The sequence below is a fragment of the Aplysia californica genome, unplaced genomic scaffold (genome assembly GCF_000002075.1).
Source record: "Aplysia californica isolate F4 #8 unplaced genomic scaffold, AplCal3.0 scaffold00457, whole genome shotgun sequence".
In the NCBI taxonomy this organism is placed as follows: domain Eukaryota; kingdom Metazoa; phylum Mollusca; class Gastropoda; order Aplysiida; family Aplysiidae; genus Aplysia; species Aplysia californica.
Window position 1 is genome coordinate 421,195 of NW_004797727.1, and position 7,169 is coordinate 428,363.

Genomic DNA, 7,169 nt, shown 5'->3' on the forward strand with positions numbered 1-7,169 from the left:
CACACACACACACACACACACACAAACACACACATACATATTTTATCCAGTCATCCAATTGTTCTTTGCAGGTGGAGGTTGGAGGGTGTCACTGGTAGGTCCTACGTCTTTACTTCCTCTCTGTTGTTTCTGTCTGTGTGGGTGGTTGGAGGGAGTCACTGGTAGGTCCTACTTGTTTACTTCCTCTCTGTTGTTTCTGTATGTGTGGGTGGTTGGAGGGTGTCACTGGTAGGTCCTACGTCTTTACTTCCCCTCTGTTGTTTCTGTCTGTGTGGGTGGTTGGAGGGTGTCACTGGTAGGTCCTACGTCTTTACTTCCTCTCTGTTGTTTCTGTCTGTGTGGGTGGTTGGAGGGAGTCACTGGTAGGTCCTACTTGTTTACTTCCTCTCTGTTGTTTCTGTATGTGTGGGTGGTTGGAGGGTGTCACTGGTAGGTCCTACGTCTTTACTTCCTCTCTGTTGTTTCTGTCTGTGTGGGTGGTTGGAGGGTGTCACTGGTAGGTCCTACGTCTTTACTTCCCCTCTGTTGTTTCTGTCTGTGTGGGTGGTTGGAGGGTGTCACTGGTAGGTCCTACTTGTTTACTTTACCTCTGTTGTTTCTGTCTGTGTGGGTGGTTGGAGGGAGTCACTGGTAGGTCCTACTTCTTTACTTTACCTCTGTTGTTTCTGTCTGTGTGGGTGGTTGGAGGGAGTCACTGGTAGGTCCTATTTCTTTACTTCCTCTCTGTTGTTTCTGTCTGTGTGGGTGGTTGGAGGGAGTCACTGGTAGGTCCTATTTCTTTACTTCCTCTCTGTTGTTTCTGTCTGTGTGGGTGGTTGGAGGGAGTCACTGGTAGGTCCTACTTCTTTACTTCATCTCTGTTGTTTCTGTCTGTATTTTTCCGCACACTATACGACCATTATTGTGTCAATGTGCTTCTTTTTACTCGAACTCTAGTTTAAAATTCATCTTATTTATTCATTAATTAATTTATTTAATTATGCCTTTGTTTCTTTATTTATTGCTACTTCATCGTCATCGTCAACTTTACTTGTTGACTTGTGCGAAGGACCGACATCACTGCACAAGGGACATCCCCATAAGCGCTCCGTCCCCTGAAGAAGCACATCTCCAAGTGTGTAGATGCTGACGGTTCCAAGCAATGGTTGATTCCATAGCCTTCTGCTCCTCCCACTCAGTCTTGAACTTCTGCAGGTGCCCCATCCAATTCCGTCCTCGTCAAACTTTGTTGCTTCCCCTGGCGCTGAGAAAATGGCGAGACTGGGCTGAGAGTCTATCATTCTCAGCACGTGGAAGTTTACAGTGCGGAGGTTATAGACCCTTGACTTTTGTTTCACAATACGACATTTATGTGGAGGTTATAGTGTCTCACAACACGACATTTATGTGGAGGTTATAGACCCTTGACTTTTGTCTCACAACACGACATTTATGTGGGGATGTTAGATTCTTAACTTGTGTGTCTCCCAACACGACATTTATGTGGAGGTCATAGTGTCTCACAAACACGACATTTATGTGCAGACCATAGACTCTTAACTTTCGTCTCACAACGCGTCAACATAGATCTAGTTATGCCCTGAGTTCAAAGGGTAGAGACAGAGCAAGAACTGGCACACCATCATCATCATCCGCCTCTGTGATCCAGGTATTGTGTTTGGGCCGTTACCAAGAGCTCTCCACCTCTGTTCTGGGCAGGAGCGAAGGCTGATTTGTTGAAAAGGGTAATCAAAGACAGACAAAAAAACAGGGAAAATTGAGGCCAAACAAGACAAACTTGCCCACAGTAGGAGTATAAAACTTCTTATTCGAGCCGGCATCACTGGTTTTGGATAGCAAACAAATCCCGAATTCATAAGAATCTTATTGTAAGCTGACAAGCTAAAATAATCGAGGAAATATCTCATTTAATAATTTTCTATTCCCTCTTTGGGCGAAACGTAATTATAACTTTCAAATAATAAATGGTCTCAAAATTTTTCAACTTTCACTAAACCCATACATTCATGCACATGTATTCATACAAAAATACAATTATACTCACTCTCTCTCTCTCTCTCTCTCTCTCTCTCTCTCTCTCTCTCTCTCTCTCTCTCCAGAGAAGCAAGGCAGGAACTGCTTCAGATGTACATTTTATTCAGTAGACAAAGGATGAAAAAGCAAACATGGACGCGTATTTTGTACAAAGGTTTTCATCAACATAAATCAAAAAGGGAATTCATTGTAGAGTCGTAAACCGGTGAGCTGCTAAATAACAGAAACCTCACAAGAATATTTAACAATGGTGAAATGGTACAGGTTTAATGCCCCTATCAACACTAGTATGTTATTTCAGAGTCGGGCTGCCAATTTAACATCCACCTCCGAAACGAACGGGCCAAAATCTGGTATATGTAAAGTGCCTTTCCCAAGGACTCGCAAAGTCGGACCGAGCTGAGGCTCGAACCCCTGAACCTGAAATCTCACGATTATGAATCCAGTAGCCTAACCACTAGACTACAGACCCCACAAGAATATAACTAGAATGTGAGAAGAAGAATGTGATTACTGGAATAAGATATCATTTTTGTTTCAAAAGTAAATCTTCCTGTTTGCGCCCCCCTGCCCTACCCCAGAAGTAGTTGACAGCTGGTTCTTCAGCCTACAGTGAGACTGACTGATGTTACGTGTGTCGCCCTTTTCCCTACTTCGTTACGCCCCTTGTTTTCGGCAACTATATTCCGATGTCAAAGGCACTCTATGTTTTTATACTTACTAGAGCATGTTCCGTTTTGGTAAGGTGTAATTTTTATTTGTGCCCCGGTAGCAGCCGAAGCCTATTCAAAAAATCATTTCAGGACCACCACGGGATCTTTGACGTTTTCAAGTAAATGTGTCTTGATTTTTTTTTTAAATGTCCAAGCGTCATTCCCCAAATCAGCTTAATAAATATCTGCGAGTTTCCGGAAGTTTTTATTGGGACACCGTACAACATAGGTCTATTTTGTTTTGTCATTCCCAACCAATTCATATATTAAGTTTTAACGACTGCTTGGATCACAGTTCCAATCTGGGAGCTCTTTTGTATTTTTCTGTTCTCAAAACTTAAAAAAACCAAAAACTTACGAGCTTTTGCAATGACGCTGTCGATGTCCTTTACTTTCCGTCACAACTTGAACCCAACATGGCGGTCAGGCCACAAAGAGTGGTTAGTACATGTAATATTTTGTGTCGTTGTCTAGGTATTATTGCATTTCAACATCGGTTCAAAACTATGAAAAAGACACATAATATTATTATTATTACTAAACATAACTCGTAATAATTATATTAATAGTATAGGGGCCTACATATGCTTTGTAAAAAGCATTGTGACAACCAGCAACTTTATAAACACAACTTATCTCATGAATATTAATAATGTCCTTAGCTCATGAATATTAATAATGTCCTTAGCTCCCTGCATGCAGTTTTCCTGTGTTAACGACTGTACCGGAGACAAAACACTCGTCAAACATCACAGGAATAAAACACAAAACAAAACAAAATGATTTCTTCCCGGAACGAATCCCAGAACACATCGTACAAACCTGACTCACTCACTATGGCAACACAACATGGTCATAATATGGCAAATCGGGAACACAACAGTGTGTTTGTTGCGTCTGGAAGCACTATACAGAGGTCAAGTGTTTTGGTTATACAATGTATTGTCGGGATTTTTTATAACCGTCGAGCGAGCAAACATTGTGAGGTGTAGTAATGAAGAATATGAACTCAAAAAAGCCAACGCTGTCCCCTACCAGCTCGCATCCCTCCTATCTCATCCAAACATCTCCATGGAAACAAAGAGACAGCTTATCACCTCAACATTCATACCAACATTATGTTATCAGTGCCAGACCTGGACCTTAAGCAAAACCCATGAAAGAAAAATCAGCGCATGCGAAATTAAATGTCTCAGCAAAACCCTTAACATCACAAGACGAGACAGGCAGAGAAATGAAGAAGTAAGAGCAGCTATCGGCACGGAGTCCTGCCTGCGTTACATAGAAAGACAGAAAATAAAATGGTTTGACCACCTGTTACGTATGTCACCTGGCCAGCCAGCCTCGAGAGCCTACAACACCAAGCACTCAGGCTATAAAGGAAGAGGAAGGCCACGCAAAAGGTGGATCGAGGGTGTCAAGGAAACCCTGAGAAAACATAACATCACAACTGAAAGAGCTGCGTAGCTGGCCTACCATAGACAACTGCATCTCCCATCGACGCTTAACGGCAACAGAGGATGAACAAGTAAGAGTAAAGTAATGAAGAAATTAAAGAAGAGATCTTTTACAATTTAGGTAGGGGAGGGGGGTGCCTCCGTTAAATATTCAAAAACTGACGGAATGCAGAGCGGTAGTAGTTTTATTTCTTCTATTGTGCAGTCAAAACTGCATGGCGCAACTTGTCAAATATCTCCTTACCTAACGAACATAGATTCTCCAACTTTTGCATAATGACTTAGATCTATATCAATTTGCCTTAACAGGTGAATATTTTTTCAAACTCCAGCATACTGTATTCTGGAAAATATTTTAATAAATACAAATAAAAATCTCAATCAATGGTTTCTATAGATTTTTTAAAATTTACAGATCTGGCAATATCGCTTTTAAAAGCAAATCTGTCTTTCTTTCATTTTTGCTTATAGCAATAGAATAGGCCTATTGAATGTATGTTAGGGGAACCTTTGGTGCAAAAAAATGTATTCACTATAAAACTATATTTTTGTAAGAAGTTTTGCCACTAAAAAGTGTTATTGGCGAGCTGTGACGTAGGTCCTTACGTGACACACAACATCCTGGCTGGATGTCGTGTACTGTCACGTAAGGGCCTCGACGATCACGAGTCCGGTAGCCTAACCACAAGACCACTGACGCCACACACAATCTCACAAATATGGGTCCGGTAGCCTAACCACAAGACCACTGACGCCACACACAATCTCACAAATATGGGTCCGGTAGCCTAACCACAAGACCACTGACGCCACACACAATCTCACAAGTATGGGTCCGGTAGCCTAACCACAAGACCACTGACGCCACACACAATCTCACAAGTATGGGTCCGGTAGCCTAACCACAAGACCACTGACGCCACACACAATCTCACAAATATGGGTCCGGTAGCCTAACCACAAGACCACTGACGCCACACACAATCTCACAAGTATGGGTCCGGTAGCCTAACCACAAGACCACTGACGCCACACACAATCTCACAAATATGGGTCCGGTAGCCTAACCACAAGACCACTGACGCCACACACAATCTCACAAGTATGGGTCCGGTAGCCTAACCACAAGACCACTGACGCCACACACAATCTCACAAATATGGGTCCGGTAGCCTAACCACAAGACCACTGACGCCACACACAATCTCACAAGTATGGGTCCGGTAGCCTAACCACAAGACCACTGACGCCACACACAATCTCACAAGTATGGGTCCGGTAGCCTAACCACAAGACCACTGACGCCACACACAATCTCACAAGTATGGGTCCGGTAGCCTAACCACAAGACCACTGACGCCACACACAATCTCACAAGTATGGGTCCGGTAGCCTAACCACAAGACCACTGACGCCACACACAATCTCACAAGTATGGGTCCGGTAGCCTATTACGGAGTGCCCATTTTGGGGATGGGGTCGCGTCGTGTCTGTTTGCAAGCCAGGTTGAGGGAACAAAGTGGCTATAGTGGCATAAACCGATCGCCCGACCCGTCGTCTCAAAAACAAACGCGTGTGTATTCAGGCGACGGGTGGGACGATTGACCCGATCCGACCTAACCCGACCCGACCCGCACTAAGCACCCAGTATAACCACTAGACTACCGATGCCACAATCTCACAATCAGTGGTCCGGTAACCTAACCACAAAACCACTGACGTCATCGCGTCACGGTACACACGTCTGACTAGCACAACAGCAAAATATGGAGAGCAAAGAGTGATGGTCATAGCAGTGCCCAGTCTAGTATATCATCATAACATAAGTAACAATACTAATAATAATAAATGGCATTTATATAGCGCTCAACCCCAAGTACACAGGCTCTGAGCGTTTTACAATACAGTACAACGTACAACAGTAACATAAAACCTTGTGTTCTGACTAAAGAAATGTTTTCCAAATAGACCTATCCATCTTATTCATTTAAAAACAGAAACGACTTCAGCTGACATTTGAATTAATCAAAAGATTTGATCTCTCTTAAAGTACTTGGTAAAACATTCCAGATCTTGGGGCCTTTGTGTTCAAAGGCATTTTTTAAAGTTTCATAGATGGTAAAATACATTTCTTTTTGTCAGCTGATGACTTAAACATCGTGTTGGAATGTACAGTCTTAACAGATTTGATAAGTATGATGGTGCATTATCATTCAAACATTTGTGACATAGGGTGGCCAACTTGTACACAATCCTTTTCTCAACAGGAAGCAAATGCAAAGTTCGTAAAAGAGGTTTAGCAGAGTCTCGCTTTCTTTTCCGTAAAACTAAACGTGCAGCATTGTTTTGGACAGTTTGAAGTCTTTTCACTTTCTCCAGTGATATTCCTGATAACAAGGAGTTACAATAATCGAGTTTTGATAAAATTAAGCTAGTTACTAGTAAAGCAGTATACTTAGTATTGATCAGATGACGTAGTTTACTAATTTTTCTTATTTCTAAATACATGCAGCTGATCAGAGGATTTACCTCAGCCGACATTGACAAACTGGGATCAAAATAGATGCCAAGATTCTTAACTTTTCTTGAAAATGCAATTTTCGCATCACCAATTGTAATGTGATCATGGTCAATCTCTTTAACAGACATTGCATTGCCTGCCAGAGTGACTTCTGTTTTATCATAATTCAACATCAATTTATTTTTGTTCATCCAGTTTTTCACTGAGGCAATACAATTGTCAGCACGATGGGCAAGTTCATCTAAGTTGGTAAACAATGTTGAACCACACATTTGGGTATCATCAGCATAGAAATGATACTTTAAGTCATACTGAACTATTTCCTTGACAAGTGGTGGAGTATAAATGGTGAACAAAACTGGACCGAGGACTGAGCCCTGGGGGACCCCATACTTAAGAGCATGATCTGATGACTTAAGCCCTTAAATAACAACAGATTGGTAA